General features: G+C 40.8%; 1 protein-coding gene across 10 annotated transcripts in view; it reads right to left on the bottom strand.

The window, feature by feature from the left end:
- CTBP1 (C-terminal binding protein 1) overlaps positions 1-18404 on the bottom strand; it is a 385409-nt gene that overhangs the window by 134867 nt on the left and 232138 nt on the right. For 2 of the 10 annotated variants that reach the window (XM_067567714.1, XM_067567711.1), the window contains exon 2: positions 3231-3279. The exons of the other annotated variants lie outside the window; for them this stretch is intronic. The gene's annotated coding sequence lies outside the window, so the exon portion shown is untranslated. The remainder of the gene's footprint in view (positions 1-3230; positions 3280-18404) is intronic. 10 annotated transcript variants of the gene reach the window in all.

Below are 18404 nucleotides of genomic sequence, written 5' to 3'. Positions count from 1 at the left end.
TTTCAAAAACACAAAATGGTTTGGAACTGAAGTCTCATTTTCAAAAGTGACTTAGGCACTTACGAGCATAGTCTCACAGATAGTCAGTGGAACTTTTTAGGAACTTTTGAAAATTTTACTCACTATTTACTACTATCACAAAGGTCAATTTCTTTCGGGCTCTTTTTATTATCTATCTTGGACCACAAACAAAGCTACATGCTAAAAAAACCCAACCAAGACATGTCAGAATTTCAATTACTTTTTAAAAGCCTGGTACCAGAACACTGATGGAATACATGAAGATAGAACCGAAAATAAATGTAAATCTAGGATACTATACACAATAGTAAAACTAAATTATACTAAAGTAAGATTACGCTTAAAACTGAGAAAAGGAAGAAAATTCAGAGATTTACCAGTCTATTTCAAATGTACTTTGCTGCACTGTGCTGCCAGAGTTTCATATCAATATTGTATGGTAAAGGACACCGTGGGTGAAATCCTGGCCCCTTTGGAGTCCATGGGAGCTTTGCCATTGATTTCAATTAAGCCAGAATTTCACCCTATGTAAATACTTTGTGTTCAGGAAAAGCTCTTAATTTTCCTGTTTCTTAGTAACAACCCTAAAGAATCTGTTTGTGTTCTGCTGTGGCATAAAAATACATAATCTCAACCAAAAAGGCTCAAATAAAGTTAAAATTTGCTTCCATTCCATTTTATCTAGATCTTTGCCGTGGTATTTGGAGGCGAGTGGGGCACAATGATTTTCACAAATTGCCACATTCCTTCAGATCAGTGGGTTAGTGCATCAGCCTTTCACCTACAGAGGTCACAGTCCAAAATCCTGAATTACATACAGAAATAAATGAGGTATGGACCTACTTCACTGCTGATTTATGCCCACCCCATGGAGGAGTGTGACAAGCATTTTTATAACCTTGTTGCTAAGGCAATGGATTAAGTTTAATTCCCATCTGTGCCACAGATTTCCTCTGTAACTTTTGGAAAGTCACTGAGGCCTTGTCTCTCACAAGTTTAACTGCACTGGTTTAACTAAAATTGGCTAGTTATTGAAATAATCTTCAACAATATAAACCAGATGTAAATTGATCTAAAGTGTGTCTACACATGGTTTTGAACTGGTTTAATTAAATGGATTTAAAAAATGACAGCACTTAAAATCGGGGCAAATTTTCTGTATAGACAATGACTTTGGGCCTTATTTTTTTCCCACTGAAGTCAATGGCAAAACTCGCACTGACTTCCGGGTATGCAATTAAACATCTGCAGCTGGCCCGTGACAGTGGGCTTGGGCTCGCTGGGCTCCGGCTCCAGGCTCCAGCACTGGCCTAAACAGCTACACTGCAATTAACAGCCCCGTAACCCAAGTCCTGCGAGCCAAAGTCAGCTGACACGGGTCAGCCACGGGTGTTTAACTGCGGTGTAGACATACCCTATGTGTCTTCACTGACGGCGGCAAATTCGCCACCGTCAGATCTACTTTTCTGGATCGACTGAGCAGTCAGTGAAGACCCGCTCAGTCGATCCAGAAATTGACATATTAAGACCACCTCCTCAAGTAGCATAACACTATGTTGACGGGAACACTGCAGTGCAGTGAAAACGGCATACAGAAGAGAAGCAGAGAAGTTGACGGGAGTTTACACAAGTTTTTTGCGTAGCTTGCGTAGCTCCGGTCGACTGCTGCCGAATCTCAGAGGTAAGTGAACACAAGCCCTATGTCTCTGTGACTCAGCTCTCACCTGTAAAATGGGGACTATAATATTTTCCCATCTCACAGTGGGTGTTCTGAGGGTAAAGTCACAAATATTAGGGATACAGAAGTCACATACATATACATACAGACTGTCTCTTTCGTTTCCTTTTTATACATCACTATGAGACATCCACATTGGTTTTATCCTCATTTTGGGGAAAATGGAGAAGGGGAAAACTGGTCAGCCTAAAATCAGTTTTTACAATTTAGTCATCAAATGGTGACAAACAGGGTTTATAATGGAACTATTGAGAGAAACTTATAACAAATGCAGCATTGTTAGTGAGCAACAGTATAACGGGTTTATCCAGTAATTATTCTGCTTAAGGATATACTGTAAGTTATCACAGCTTTTAACTCCAGATTTCTTCACAAATTATACATACTGTACAGCACAACGTTCAATGTGATCTTTATAACTAGTAAGTTTAAGGTATTTATAGTACCATAACATCTACCCTTCATTAAAATGGATGAATTTTTAACTTTCTATTTGTGACAAATTTTTAAGATTTTAGAACTCTAGGCAGGATATATTGGTCCTTAAAAGAAAGGAAAAAGCCTCTAAAAACAAGCACACCAACAGATAATTGCCCATTTTAATACAACTAAAGGGCATGTTAATTCTTTTACTGTAATAGGGATTATAAAAATACTATTCTATGCATTTTAATGCTACTGTTGCTGCAGCAGAACAGCACTTTCCCAGTGTTGCTCTGTATTGTTGTTTCAACCTCAGAAGACAGATGAAAAGTACTGAATCTTAGCCAAAAGCTGAATACGCCATTATCTCCTTTTGCACAGCTGCACAGACATAGCCTAGTGGTGCTTTCTACCATTTTGTTTAGGGCTACAAAAAATATCCTAAAGGCACACACAACCTGGAACTTTGCTCAAAGATGCATGAAACTAAATTCCTTTGCAAGACATATGACTACTTTATAATGCCACATTACCATACTTGTAGTTAGTAATGGATGGCTGAACTCTGAAATATTGTTGCTAGTTTTTGTTCTCTGCTTATTCCAGTCAGTTTAGCCAATACCTGAAATTGTTAATCTTCAATTTTAATTTTTTTCAAACAAAAGAAATAGATGAATAAAAATGGACATAAATTCAGGCTAAATTTGTAATGTAATTCATAGTTTTCTGCATAACTGTCTACATAATGTCATAATGAATATTATTACCATAATGGAACTAATAATCTACTACTGTACTCACTACAGTATTGGTCAGTATCAGACATTTTCAAATTGAAATAATATTAAAATATTCAGTGTATAGTTAATAAGTAACAAAATTGTCACTAGTTAAACCATCTACTTTTATTCACCAAACACTGTATTATCCTGAGTTTTTAATAGTTTATTCTTCCTGGTGTTTTTAATGTAAATAGGTTTAGTGGACTAGGCATAGGACAGGGAGTTGGGAGATATGGCTTCTATTCCCAACTATGTTTCTGACTCACTGTGTTGCCTTGGGCAAGTCCATTAACCAGTCTGTTTCAGTTTCCCCATCTGTAAAATAAGGCAATAATAGTTATCTACCTACTTCACAGGGTGGTTAATTACTTAGCATTTGTAAAGTGCTATGTGAATGCTATGTACTGTTATTAAAAAGGAGAGAAGAAATTAATATACAGTGGATGCTGATTATTAGAAATCCTCATCATCAACATTTTCCCAAGAACCAATCCCATCCCAATGACTTTTATGTTAACAGAATTTGGATATTAGCAACTGGCATGCCACTTATTTACAACTTTATTAGAAGAGAGGTTCCACTTGTAATAAAATTGCTGGCTCTGAATCCAAGGCAGGATATGAATATGCATGCACATCTCCAGGATTACAGTGCACAGACTACTGCTGTACATGCTCTATGCTTTACAGCAGTAAGAAAAGCTAACAGGAATGTTAAGAACTATTAGGAAAGGGATAACTTATAAGACAGAAAATATAATACTGCTATAGGAATCCGTGGTATACCCACAAAGACTGGGACTGCTCATCTTAGAAAAGAGACAACAAAGGGGGGATATGATAGAGGTCTATAAAATCATGACTGGTGTGGAGAAAGTGAATAGGGAAGTGTTATTTACCTCTTCACATAACACAAAAACCAAGCATCAACCAATTAAATTAATAGGCATTAGGTTTCAAACAAAAGAAAGTATTTCTCACAACACACAGTCAACCCATGGAACACATTGCCAGGGGATATTGTGAAGGCCAAAAGTATAACTGGGTTCAAAAAAGATTTAGATAAATTAATGGAGAATAAGATGGTCAGGGATGCAACCCCATGCTCTGGGTGTCCCCTAAGCCACTGTCTGCCAGAAGCAGGGACTGGATGACACAGTATCACTTGTTATTTGATCACTTGATGATTACTTGATAATTGCCCTGTTCTGTTCATTCCCTCTGAAGCATCTGGTAGTATGCCCATTTTTGTGTTCTAATGCATGTGCTTCATGTTGCATTCATAACACACTGAAGACTGTGCTTCAGCATCTTTCCTGTATGATGTGCCTTCCAAACATGTGGACCTGTCTCTTGCCAATAAAATTCGGGTTCTGGTCCCTATGTGAGCCTGGCATTAAATACAAATAGCTGAGAACTTTGGTGTCTCAAAATCTGTTGTTTTGCACAGTCTAAAGAATAGCGATGATATTCTGAAGGAGTACAAGATCAACACAAATGGAGGCTGCAAGCATCAACATGATTACAAGGAGATGGACACTGGTGAAGCCCTGTGGCTCTGGTTTCAGTATAAACTTGGCCAAAGTGGTCTTTTCTCTAGGCCTATGTTGAAACAAAAAGTGACTCATAGCTGGCAGTAGAGCAGTAGAAGAAGTTCAACCCTTCAGACACTGGCTCAGTCAACGGAAAGCCTGACCCAACACGGTTCAGCATATGGAACACAGTGGGAAACAAGATGCTGATCTTCCGACAGACTGAATGGAAGGTGGATACCCTACCTAGCAGTTCTGGATGAGTTCCATATGTGTGACATCTTCAGTGCTGACAAGACTGCTCGCACCTATTAGGGCTTTCTGGACAGAGGCCTTGGTACGCTGAGGGAAGAGTCTGCAGGAGGCAAAAAAGCTATGGACCACATTACATTGCTGTATTGTGCAAAAATGGATGGATGGAGAAATGGCTTCTTATAGTTATCTGAAAGAGCAAGAGCCCTTACTCTTTCCCTAAAGAGCACTCAAAACTGCCTGTGATCTATAGGAACTCTGCTAATACCTGGATGACTAATCATTGTTTCAAGAATGGCAGAAGAATTGGAACAGGAAGTTAAACCTACTTATTGTGCTCATCTGAATGTCTGTATCATTGCCTTTCTCGATGCTGAGCACTGGGTGTTGCAAAAATCACAACACTCCTTGATGCACTTCATCTTGCTAAGAAGTTTTGGGGCACTGTTCTCCCCCCCAGCTGTAAACAACTGCTTCAGAAAGGGAGAGTTTATTCTACCACAGACCATGCTGGGCTGGTGGATAATCCTGATAATCTGACAGCAGAGGGATTTGAGGTCATTGTTGAGTTTGATGATCATGTGGAGCTCACTGATGTGAAACTTTGAGATAGTCACAGTGGCTGATCACCCACAGGTCGAAGAGCCAGATGAGTATAGTGCTTCAGCTGAGGAACCCCAAAGTGTCTTTGCTTCAAGAACAGTTTCATGCTATCAACATTTTCTGCAAGATATACCAGAATTGTGGCTTTGAAATTGGCTACAAAACTGTGTGAAAAATTGATAGGGATTTACAGCTGGAGGTGCTCTGCTCGTTGTAAGATCAACTACAGTATATCATTGCATAATTGTAGTACTATAAAGTGTGTGTATATATATATATATATATATATATACTTCCTTTTCATTTTACACACGTCATAGAAGCAGCTGACAGGGAGGGAGAATAAGGTCGAATTTACCATATTTCAGCAATTACACAGGGTAAATTTACAATATTAAAGGAAACTAATTATTGGATGTTTGGATTTTTTGTGTTTATTTTTTAATACTGTAACAAAAATGTAATACAAACATATTTCTATGCCATGCTTCCAAAACGACAGTATATTGTTGTTCCACACTGGTACACATATACATACACTCAAAAACAGGGGCCTTTCACTTATTGGCAACTTTTGGATAATGGCAATATTTTGCTGGGAATCAAGAAGCTGCTAATAATTGGCATCCACTGTATAATGTTGTATCTGGATAAGTCAAAGAGTATCTGCTTAGATTATTGTTAAATTGTTAGAAGAAGGCCATTATATTTTAAAGATAAGGATGGAAGAAGAAAACTACAATGAGATAAAAAGAAGATGCTGTACAGTAATTTTTAACTTTTACATGTGAAGTCCTTATTCCAAGTGCTAACAGTTTACACTTCCATGGCATAGTAACTTTTGTAGGAGAGTCTCAAAGCACTTTAATAAAATCAATGAAGTAATCCTCACAAAACTCATGTGAGGTGCATATAATTTTATACTTTTTAATAGATGGGTAAACTGATGCATAGATACCTAATTTGGTGCAGCTCTTATATGGTATTTCATGGTAGCTTTAATGAGCTAATCTGTGTATTTACCAATAATTTGTACATACTCTAAACTTCAGTTAAAAATATGTTGAATTCATGCTAGTGAAAGGCAGAGGCTTGACAGTCCAGGTGAATGAAGTCCTCTGTTCATCTACAGGGTGGTAGCAGGGCAACTTTCCCACACACATGTACTGTTGGCATGTCTTACCCTGAGCTTAGGGAGGGGTGGGTGGGAAGGTCTACCTTTAAGAGAAATAGGGCTAAACTCAATCTTCCTGTCCCATACTGTCCTTAAGTCCCTTTGCAGAATCTGCCAATTTGCTCAGAGCCCATGGTGAGTTTGTGATATAGGAGCCGGAAATGAGAACCACTCAGCTCATCTCATACAGAGACCATTAAACATCCATTAGATGGGGACAACTTTTAATCCCTAATGAGGTGGGCTGGGTTCAAAATGGTGAAAGACTTTGTAACGCATTAGAAATGTTGTAAGGCAATCGGTTTCCAAATAAATATCAGATATTAGGGGGTTCTGTGTATATTACACTTGTGGCAAGTCCAAGAATAGAACCCAGGATCTCAGATCCTGTTTCTAACCACTTGATTGTACTCATGCGCTATATTTATTATGTTAAAAATACACAGATTGTTTCATTTTACAGGAGAGAATGATAAAGGGGCTTTAATGATCACAAATACTTTTTTATTTAATTTAACACATTTTTGCTCCACCTCTAACAAGGAAAAATTCCCCATAAGAGGTGCCATAGATATTTATATGCCTGTGTATGTGGCACAATCATCATAAGACACAGTGTAATGGTGGTTGACCCACTAAGTACTGGTTTTATTCATGTTTTAAATATTTTGTGGATTGTTTATTATATACCTATCACGAGCAATACTTGAGCACATTTTAAATAATGTATTATGCATGTAATATGTACTAAAATATTACCCACTTCAGTACCCATGCTTCACCAAAACTCTCCAATTAAATAACCACAAATTCCCATGCCCCAAGGACAACACATTCACCTTTCAAGATTAAATAGACTGGCTTTGCACATCAAGTTGAAGGTAACCATACTATGGGCTTTGGTAAACCACAAAAGGAAGAAAATTCCAAAGCAATTCCTAATATATTTACTTATATCTCTATGAAAAAAATTGACTCAGTACCTGCAAATTGATCATAACTAGTTTATATAAAAATGTGTTACTGTTACCCTTGTATTCCTTCTCATCCTCTCTATTTTATTTAACACTCATTGCCTCTGGTCTTAAACTAAAGCCCCAACTCTTCAAACCCTTATGATACGCTTAAGTTTACACATGAGTAGTTCAATGGAAATTAGTGGGACTATTCATCTACATCAAGTTCAGCAAGAGCAAGGTGCAATGATTTAAATCACAGCAATTTAAAATCACCCATTTTAATCATGATTTAAATCAGCAGTTTTAAGCATTTGTACTTTTCGGTTATTTTCCTAAAGAAAGACTGATTCTCATTGGTTGGGAACCATTAAAACATGGTTAAAACTAAATATAATCCTCACACTAAATTTGATGCTTCTTTTTGCTAACCAGGAGGATACACTATATCTGTACACCTTTATTTAAGGAATTGTATCGCTTAATTTAAATTTATTCAGATTCTTACATTTTTACATTTTTTATGATGTTAGAAAATGGTGAATGATGCAGTTTTTATTTACAAGATTATTACTTTTTGAGTCCCAATTTATACCAAGCTGTATCTGGATGGAAATTAAATTCAACTTAAAATGCACAAAACCAGCATTTTTATTTTATCTTATTAAATAGAAACTACTTTAAGTCTGCTAGACACGTAAGCAAAAAAAGTTTAACAAGTTTATCAAAACTTGTTTTGAATTTAAAATTAACTGACTTATTAAACAAAGGAAGTATTAACAGTAGTTAGTGAATTGAACTGATTGTTTCTGATCATTACGTCCTTCAGGATTTTAGAACTGGTAAATCTCATCCTCTGACACCATCTATTTATTCATAGTTTGGAAGAGGAAAGCAAGCTTTCTTGCTTTTTCAGCTCCCAATTGGTTTCTTAACTTTCAATGAAATAGACAGACATTGAACTGAATTAGATGAATAAACTGAAATGAAGAAAATATTCTCTGCACCTGCAGAAGAAGCTACTACAGTCAAAAGCTCATTTAGCACTTCAACGAACTGTGGCTCCAGGTGCTTAGCTAATGACTCGAGCCATTGAACTGGTGGAACTTTCTTTAAAACCTGGCAACAAACATAAAATGATTAGTATATTTTTTTTTATTTAATTTTAATAAATAAGAAGTTTGGATCTTAACATAGGTTCACAACATAGGTATTCGTAAGAAAAATCTCTTACTACTATAAATGTATTATATTAATATTCTTTATCATGTTGATATTCTCCTCTTTAGTACAGATTTTTCTACACTATACAGTACAAGAGTGAAAAACAAACTCAGGTTCATAGAGGAAAGCACTGGTTTCCACAGTGAAATAATTCTGTTTATTGTCAGGTTTTACCAACGAACAGGCCTCCAGTTATTCATGTTCAAATATACCTGCATTCAGTGGATTACATCAAAATTTCCATTCAGATATCTACAGAATAGGTTCATGGGTTATTTGAAACAATATTCCATCCATTTAAGTGGTCCCTGATGTGCTTTTACAGCTGTAGGCTAAAACAGATATTAACGTTAAACAACTGGTTCAAATTACAAAAGGAAACTTAAATAAACCCTCCCACACCTTTGTTCTCACTTCTGAGGGTAGGCTGGCTTTTATTCTAATACATGTTCTCTTTTCTGGTTATCCCCTCTGATTTGATTGAAAATGATATCACTCCATTTTAGTTAGAGAGTTTTTGTGTGTATGGTTGAAAATCTGCTGCAAAATCTATCAGTTGCCAGAAAACGGTAAGCCTTCCCTTAAGACAAAATTAGGTTTCTAACCCTAAAGTCATAAATTTTAACTATTTTGCTGCTGATCTTTTTAGCAACAACTTACGGGCTGATTTGAGACGCTTATCTGAAACCTTAAAACCTTCAATATCTTTGGCCTAGCTCCATCAGAGACCAACTCTCTATTCATGACCAATGAAGACGACAGCACTCCTCAGAGACAATATAGCTAGCGTTACTTAGGCCAAAGGTTGCAAGAGCCCAAGATATGACATTCTTGGTCAATGATCCTGGTCTATGGGAAAGGCTGACTAGAAGAGATAAGAATGACCCCAAGTCAAAACTGTTTTGGGAGCATGTTATAATACTGACCTTTATGCAGAAATCTACCTGAAATAAAGATAAGCAATTACACTAAGAGAGAGGGAGAGAGGAAGAAAAGTCTAAGCAAAAAGAGAGAAGAGCAGAGACTACTAATCTTAGTTACTGTATTGGAAGCTCAGGCATTAATGTGATCTGTGTCTCAGAAATTCCTCAGATAGAATCGATCCATGACTATCAAGGTACACTAGAAGCAGGCCAGACAACAGGGTTGAGACCTGGGCTGAAGCTAGCTGGCCGTGCTTGATGCACAGGTCTCACTGAGATATCAGTGAGAGGTTATTGTCCAAAGGGAGAACTAGGTTACATAGTCCAAGGTGCAGGCAGGTTCAGCAACTGGGTGTCAGTCTGGTGGAAGGCAATGGCAGATAAGGCACATGGACAGGCAGGTCAACATAGATAGTGGGCAGACCAAGCAACAGGCTTGACTAGACACGGTTCAGGCAGATCAGAAGACTGACTTGGGTGAGCAACAGTTTGGTCCCAAGGAGGCGGGGGGCCTAGACAGCCACAAGCCTAAGACTAGCTGCTCAGACACATAGAGTTGCAAAAAGAAAATAAAAATTATACTAAGATGTATCCAATTGGCAGTCTGTTGCTACTCAGCTGATCCTGCTGAGTCAACAGGTGTAGACCCTGTTTGCAGGGCATAAGCTGCAGTTTACAGATTTGAGCTTCCAACATGATGGCACAGAGAGTACGGCTCTCGCTTCACAATCCTATAGACCTGGACTTGAAATTCATGGCACCTGACAATTTTGGTTCAGTCCATTATACATAATGGTCCGTCTTGGGAATTCAGATCTCAGTTCTGTCTCTAATCACCCATGGCAGCTAGTATCTTCATTTACACCTATGCAAAGTATATCTAGAATAAAACTCTTCTGAGCTGGTTAGATATTACACCCATTCTGCACAGGTATGAATTACCACACAAATTGCAAGATAGTGAGAAATACCCCTGTGTTATTCTGTTTTAGTTCAGGCTCATTTCTAGTAATTTCCTCTGCCTTGCTCTCACTTTTAAAAAGAAAAATGAAGCAAAACAGTAATATACTTAAGTGGACAGGACCAGAGCAGAGATTTAAAAATAGGTCCATGTCTGACTTTACAGAAATGTTTACCAGAACTGAAAGATTTCCAGATGAAGCAACCATTTATCTGGAAGAAGATTATATGCTGAATCTGACCACAAATTTTTTTCCTGGCAGGTGGGATGGTCTGAGAGACTCAGGTTGTTTTCTGTGCAGGTTATCAGCAAGTCTTTAACCAAAGAGTGGACCTATTTTCAAACCCCTTCTCTATTTCTGAGAGCAATAATGAAGGAACTTTCTGACTTTACAAAGTGCCTTGGCCTTTCAACTAATTTCCAGAATGTTTACAGGCCACAGGGGTTCCAACCTCAATCAAATATCCTGTGCTCAGACTGATACCTTTTAGGAATATCTGTTTTGTTCTTATAATCAAATCCCTTTAAGAGATTACTGTCCTGAATACATCAACTGAGGGATTTTGGTATCTAAAGGACATTTGTATTTCTTGATTAGCTGAAAAGTAAGCTGTTGTTGAAGGAGGAAATAAATCAGACCTTTGGCGCAGAGCCTGTCCTACGATATAATATGCAGGCATAAAATTAATAGACAGTGTAGTGCTTAGGGTCATCTCAGAGTGAAATTCAGTCCTGTACGAACGACGAACACAAGCCCTATACACTTCTTAAATACCCTTAAGACATACTTTTGAGGGCTTAAGTGGTACATTTGTACTTACCCTCTCCATAGAGGAGGTTACTGTCAACCTCAGAGAGCACTTTCTAGTGGACAGAGCACACACACACAGAGGCCTCAATCTTGCAAACATTTACACGTGCATAATTTAAGTGAGAATGGCATTGATGACCCAGTGAGAATGGCATTCAGTGAGAATGGCATTGATGACCCAGACCCCTTCTACAGCAGAATTTCCCACACTTTCTGTTAACAGCTATTGCAAGGATGTCCACCTCTGGAACCTCCAGGTTAGGAAGCTATGCTGGAGAGTCCAAGATTGGAGTGCCTGCTTGTAATCTTGGGACAAATACCTTCTCAGATTGCCAGTCATGGTGGTTAGTATGCCTGTGAGGTCAGAAGCTGAACACAGATGTTCCTCACTGCTCTTTTTTCCAGGAAGCTGATGTGAAAGTGAGATTCTTGGGCAGACCATTTGCCCTGAGTGGTGCATTTCCGTAGATGAGCTCCCTACACTACAAGAGATACACCTGAAGTTATGGTGACAGCAGGAGGAATTGTGTGAAGGGGACTCCTGCACATACTTTGGACTAGTCCTTCCACCAGCTGAGTGACTCCAATACTCAAAGAGGGATCGATACCATTGTGACGGTTCTCAGGGTACCCAAGACAGAGTCACCTTGTTACACCCCCTGCCTCCAGCATGAGGGAGACTTGCTTGTTCTTAACTGAGTTTCAGCCCTTGACACAACCGGCTTGCGAGTCACCCAAGCATTCTCCTGTGGGCAATACCAGCCCTTTCTTTGCTTTGCAGGTTAACAATAGGTGCACTCCAGCCCCCAAGTCCCTCTGAAGTGTTCCCTTGTGATATCCAGCCCCTGATATTGGCTACCCATAGAATTACCAAGTTTGTTGTCCCCAAGAGACTAGTGTACACACCAGCTTGCATGATTCAACTCAGGATCAGAACCTTGCTTAACATGACAGCACTTATATATAGTGAAAAGAAGGATACATTTATTACCAAAGATTCAAGATGTAGTGAGTAAGGATGATGGAAACAAAAGATTAATACTAACATGTTTTCTAGAGATGAAACTTAACTGTTAGGTTAATCTCCTGTTTTATAAAGCTTATCTCATCCAAAGCCTTTTGCACTGTCTTCAACCAAGGCTAATTGTGACCCCACTTTAATGATTGTAAACACACTGCCTGTTTGCTTCTTAGGTGCAGGATAAAGGGGTGTCTTCTTTGCCTTCTACTTATATCCCCAAAGGTAACAGTTGGTTTTTAGAGTCGGGATAACCATCCAGGGTTTATTTTTCCTGTCTACTGACTCCCTGTTGATTTCACATCTCTTTGTTAAATTTGTATCTAAATGTCTATCCATTGTGTTAGCTTACAATGCTTAATTTACATCTCAACAGGGAGACAGGTAAATAAACATCTCATCTGATAGAAAACCTTTTTGTCAACCATGTCTTGATACAGACTTTAAAACACATTTTCAAAATATATACATAACTACTTACAGACTATCTGTACATACGTTTCACAACATTATTAAGGACTAGTGCGACCTTAGCTTTCATTTAAAATGACTTTCTCTGGTGAATCAGAATGCACATACCAGAATCAAGATATTCTAGTAGCCTGCTTCCCAGTTGGCATTAAAGATTTTTGGGTTAAAACCACCTTGTCTAAACTGTGTTTGTTCAGAGTATAAACATTCTGAGCCATTCCTGGAAGCAGTGAGGCTGACATGTTGTGTTACAAAGGTACAACTGTAAGCTTAACAGGTAGGGTAATAATCAATGGTTTGATGTCTAGCTGGCAACCGGTAACAAGCGGAGTGCCCCAGCTTTATCCAGTTTTGTTCAACATCTTCATTAATGATCTGGAGAATAGGGTGGATTGCACCCTCAGCAAGTTTGCAGATGACACTAAGATGGGGGGAGTGCTAGATACGCTGGAGGGCAGGGATAGGATACAGAGTGACCTAGACAAATTAGAGGATTGGGCAAAAAAAAGTCTGATGAGGTTCAACAAGAACAAATGAGAGTCCTGCACTTAGGATGGAAGAATCCCATGCACTGCTACAGACTGGGGACCAACTAACTGGGCAGCAGGTCGGCAGAAAAGGACCTGGGGTGTTACAGTGGACAAGAAACTGGATGAGATTCAATAGTGTGCCCTTATTGCCATGAAGGCTAATAGCATATTGGGCTGCATTAGTAGGAGCATTGCCAGCAGATGGAGAGAAGTGATTATTCCCTTCTATTCAGCACTGATGAAGCCACAGCTGGAGTATTGTGCCCAGTTTTCGGCCCCCCACTACAGAAAGGATGTGGACAAACTGGAGAGAGTCCAGCAGAAGGCAACAAAAATGATGAGGGGCCTGGAGCACGTCTTATGAAGTGAGGCTGAGGGAACTAGGCTTGTTTAGCCTGCAGAAGAGAAGAACAAGGGGGGATTTGATAGCAGCCTTTCACTACCTGAAAGGGGGTTCCAGGGAGGATGAAACTAAGCTGTTTTCAGTGGGGGTAGATGACAGAACAAGGAGCAATGGTCTCAAGTTGGAGTGGGGGAAGTCTAGGTTGGGTATTAGGAAAAACTTTTTTACTATGAAGCACTGGAATGGGTTACCTTGGGAGGTGGTGGAATCTCCATCCTTAGAGGATTTTAAGGTGTGGCTTGACAAAGACCTGGCTGGGATGATCTAGTCTGAGTAGGGGGTTGGACTAGATAACCTCCTGAGGTCCCTTCCAACAACAAGGTCACTTACCGGTAACTGATGTTCTTCGAGATGTGTTGCTCATGTCCATTCCACTATAGGTGTGTGTACACCTCCGTGCACAGCTATTGGAACTTTTTTCCCCTTAGCAGATCCCGTAAGACCGCCTCTGGCGCCCCCTGGAGTCCTTCACACATGCTGCGGTATATGAGGCGCTGCCGGCCCTATGCCCCCTCAGTCCCTTCTTTCTGCCAACTCCGGCGGCGGGGACAGGGGGTGGGTTGTGGAATGGACATGAGCAACACATCTCGAAGAACATCAGTTACTGGTAAGTAACCTTGTTTTCTTCTTCGAGTGCTTGCTCATGTCCATTCTACTATAGGTGACTAACAAGCAGTACCTTGAAGGTGGGCCGGAGTTAGCGGTGAGCTGCCTTCTCTGCTGAAGCCCACTCCTTCCTGCGCCTTGGACAGGGGTGTGGTGGGACGTGAAGATATGTACCGCCATCTTGGCAGCTGCTTTGCAGATGCCCTGCCCTCGCACTTTCGTCAGGAAGGCTGTAGATGGAGCTTGAGCTCTGTTGGGTGAGCTATGGCGTCTGGAGGTGGCACCTTCACCTGCTCGTGGCCAAACGTGATGCAGGAAATTATTCACAAGGAAATTGCACAGGGTGGGGACCGGTGAACCTTTCATCCGGTCAGATGCTGCAAGGAAGAATTGCGTCGCTCTTCAGAACGGCCTCGTACATCTGATGTAGAAGCCAGGGTCCCACTCGCGTTTTAACGAGTGCTGCCTTCTTCTCTCCTCTGAACCATGTGGTTCAGGGAAACCTTGGGAGAATATATGATTGGTCCAATGAGACTGGGCAACCACCTTGGGCCGGAAGGCCTGGTGTAGTCTCAACTGAACCTTATCTTATAGACTACAGTATAAGGAAGGAGCTCTGAGCTTGGAGACCTTCCTTGCCGAGGTAAATACCCCCAGGAAGACCACCTTCCTGGTTGAGATCCCTGGGAGGCACAGGGACCGAACTGCCAACTGACGGGAGGACCGCAATCCCCCTTCCAGCAGCTGATATGGCTGCTAGGTGGGCCTTCAGGGAGGCCACAGTCAGTCCCTGGAGCTTTAGCTGAGGCAAGTATTTCCCGGATCGCCTATACTGGCGAGAGGCCGGGCAGAGTATCTCAGGACTGCTCCCGGCAGGCAACAACCACTTCCACTTAACTTGGTACATGACCTGCGTGGAGGGCTTCCTGCTACCCATCGGTACTCACTGGGCTTGTTCTGAGAAGCTCGCTCATTGGTGACCGAGAGGCAATCTATCACTCCCTTAGGTGCCAAAGGTCCAGGTCTGGGCACCACAGGTGACCGTGATCCTTGGAGCTGGGATCGTGCTGGCTCGGAAGCTCCCGAGGCGGGCAATCGAGAAATCCAGCAGCATGCTGAACCCGTGCTGGTGTGGCCAAGCCGGAACAATCAAGATGGCGTCTGTTTAGCCCCGCCTTGTTTTGAGCAGGACTGTATGCAGGAGAGAAAAGGTGGGAAAGTGAATGTGAGGGTCTCTGACCACTACAGACGAATGGCGCTGGCGAGCGCCCCCGCCCCTTGACCATGGAGAGAGCAGCACTACGGACACCTTGTGCTGCAATTTGATACAGATGGATTCCCTTTGGGGAAAACCCCCCTCCAGACTGTCATAGATGCCCTTAGTGGGCACAGCGACCCCTCATGGTGAGGAAGAGTGACCCCTTGATGCAGGTCCGCCTTGCCGTTCCTCAGCCCCGGGAGGTGATTACCACCAGGTCCTAAGGTTACCCAAAGGTAAGCTGTCTTTATTGCAGAGAGAACTTTGTTGTAAGAGTGGCTTTTGAACAGCCAGTCACTGAGATATGGAACAACAATCATGCCCACTTGATGAAGGGGTTAATTTAAAAGGTTGATGTGCTGCCATGCTCACCAAGGAATTATGTGAAGGAGTTGCAAATAATTTAGTGTTCTTAGCTGGAACATAATACTTTTGATTGGCATATTTACATATCGATGGTACTGTCGCCAGGGACTGCTAGATGGTCTTGGCAAGTTCCATTGGAGCCTTGTTCACTGGCAAGGCCACATGAGCAAAGGTTATTGTACGTAGAGTGTCTAAGAGCTTATGATATGATTCTTGGACCTCCTTTAGGGGGATCTGGAATGAGTCAGCAATTTATTTCATTGTCTCCTGAAACTGTTTAAAGTCACCAGCCAGAGAAGGCAGTAATGCTTCCAGTCGTTGAAGTTGTTGACAAGGGAAATATTGAGCAGGAGACTATCACTTTAATGATGCCCACAAGAAAGGCTAGGAACTCTTGAAAATTGTTGATGCCAGGCAGCCAGTTGGTCCTAATATGGCCAGTGATGAGAGCTATAAGTTAGAGGAGGTGCCATCCAATGCTTCACATGCCAACAGGAAGGGGCTCGGACTTCTCACCCTTGGATCTTCTCTCTCCATAAAGGGATCAGGGGAGATGTTGCTATGTTGGTAGGTAGGACAACCTTGCACAGAGATTAGGGACCTGAAGAAAGATCCTCATCATAGCCTAAAGGAGAAGTTCTGCATGGCTAAGAAGGTACGAGAGAAGTAAATGGTTCCACGAAGAGATCCAGTTAGATTATCTTGGTACCAACAGCCATTTGGTACCCATTAACAAGGGAGATTCTGGCTAATCTGAGATAAACAAATCTCTCAAGAATCTAAATTATTGTGGCAGTGGATACATTCATCCTGAGAAAGAGCAAAGTTCTGTGGTCAGTACTGAGGGATGGCACTTGTTTTAATAGTTCCTGTCTGGTAGATGTTGTTAGTACTGAGGATGTCAATTGCTTCAGAGGTACTGAAATAGTGAGACACAGCTGTTTAGACTTTTAGTGGTACCAATATAGTTTGAGATGCTTGTTTAGGTGCCAGAGGTAATATAAAAGTTCCACAGATGGTACAGTCTTCCTTAAAGCAGAGTGGTTAGAGTCTCTGTTGCTGCAGTTGTTTCTAGACAATACTGAGGACAAACTTGGGTACTTAGGTATGCTTGGTGACCTTGGCTCCTCGAAGTTTTAGAAGCACTCTTGGCACCAGAGAAGCCAGTACCCTGTCTGGGACATAAGGTCACAAGTGCAGTTGATTTCTGAGAAGACTGAGGCTTTAGAATCATAGAATCATAGAATTCTAGTCCAATCCCCTGCACCCAAGGCAGGACTAAGTACTATCTAGACTACCCCTGACAGGTGATTGTCTAAACTGCTCTTAAAAAACTCCAATGTTGGAGATTCCACAACCTCCCTAGGCAATTTATTCCAGTGCTTAACTACCCTGACAGTTAGGAAGTATTCCTAACGTCCAACCTAAACTGCCCTTGCTGAAATTAAGCCCATTGTTTCTTATCCTATCCCCAGAGGTTAAGGAGAACAATATTTCTCCCTCCTCCTTGTAACAACCTTTTATGTACTTGTAAACTGTTATGTTTCCATAGTCTCCTCTTCTCCAGACTAAACAAACCCAGTTTTCTCAGTCTTTCCACATAGGTCATGTTTTCTAGATCTTTAATCATTTTTGTTGCTCTCCTCTGGACTTTCTCAAATTTCTCCACATCTTTCCTGAACTGCGGCACTCAGAACTGGACACAAATACTCCAGTTAAGGCCATAACAGCTCAGAGTACAGTGGAAGAATTACTTCTTGTGTCTTGCTTACAACACTCCTGCTAATATATCCCAGAATGATGTTTACTTTTTTTGCAACAGCATTACATTGTTGACTCATATTTAGCTTGTGATCCACTATGACCCCCAAATCCCTTTCTGCAGTCATTTCCCATTTTGTATGTGTGCAATTAATTATTCTTTCCTAGGTGAAGTACTTTGCATTTGTCCGTATTGAATTTCATCCTATTTACTTCAGACCTTTTCTCCAGTTTTTCTGATCATTTTGAATTTTAACTCTATCCTCCAAAGCACTTGCAACTCCTCCCAGCTTGGTATCATCCACAACATTTATAAGTTTACTCTCTGTGCCTTTATCCAAATAATTGATGAAGATATTGAACAGAACTGGCCCCAGGACTGATCCCTGCGGGACCCCACTCGATATACCCTTCCAGCTTGACTGTGAACCACTGATGATTACTTTCTGGGAACAGTTTTCCAACTAGTTATGCACCCACCTATAGTAGCTCCATCTAGGTTGTATTTCCCTAGTTTGTTTATGAGAAGGTCATTCGAGACAGTCTCAAAAGTCTTACTGAAGTCAAGATATACCACTTACCCCCATCCAC

This window comes from Emydura macquarii, unplaced genomic scaffold (assembly GCF_026122565.2).
Source record: "Emydura macquarii macquarii isolate MOO-44397 ecotype Brisbane River unplaced genomic scaffold, CSIRO-AGI_Emac_v2 contig_2795, whole genome shotgun sequence".
Taxonomy (NCBI): Eukaryota; Metazoa; Chordata; order Testudines; family Chelidae; genus Emydura; species Emydura macquarii.
The sequence above is the reverse complement of the archived record's forward strand: the minus strand, read 5'-3'. Positions and strand labels throughout refer to the sequence as shown.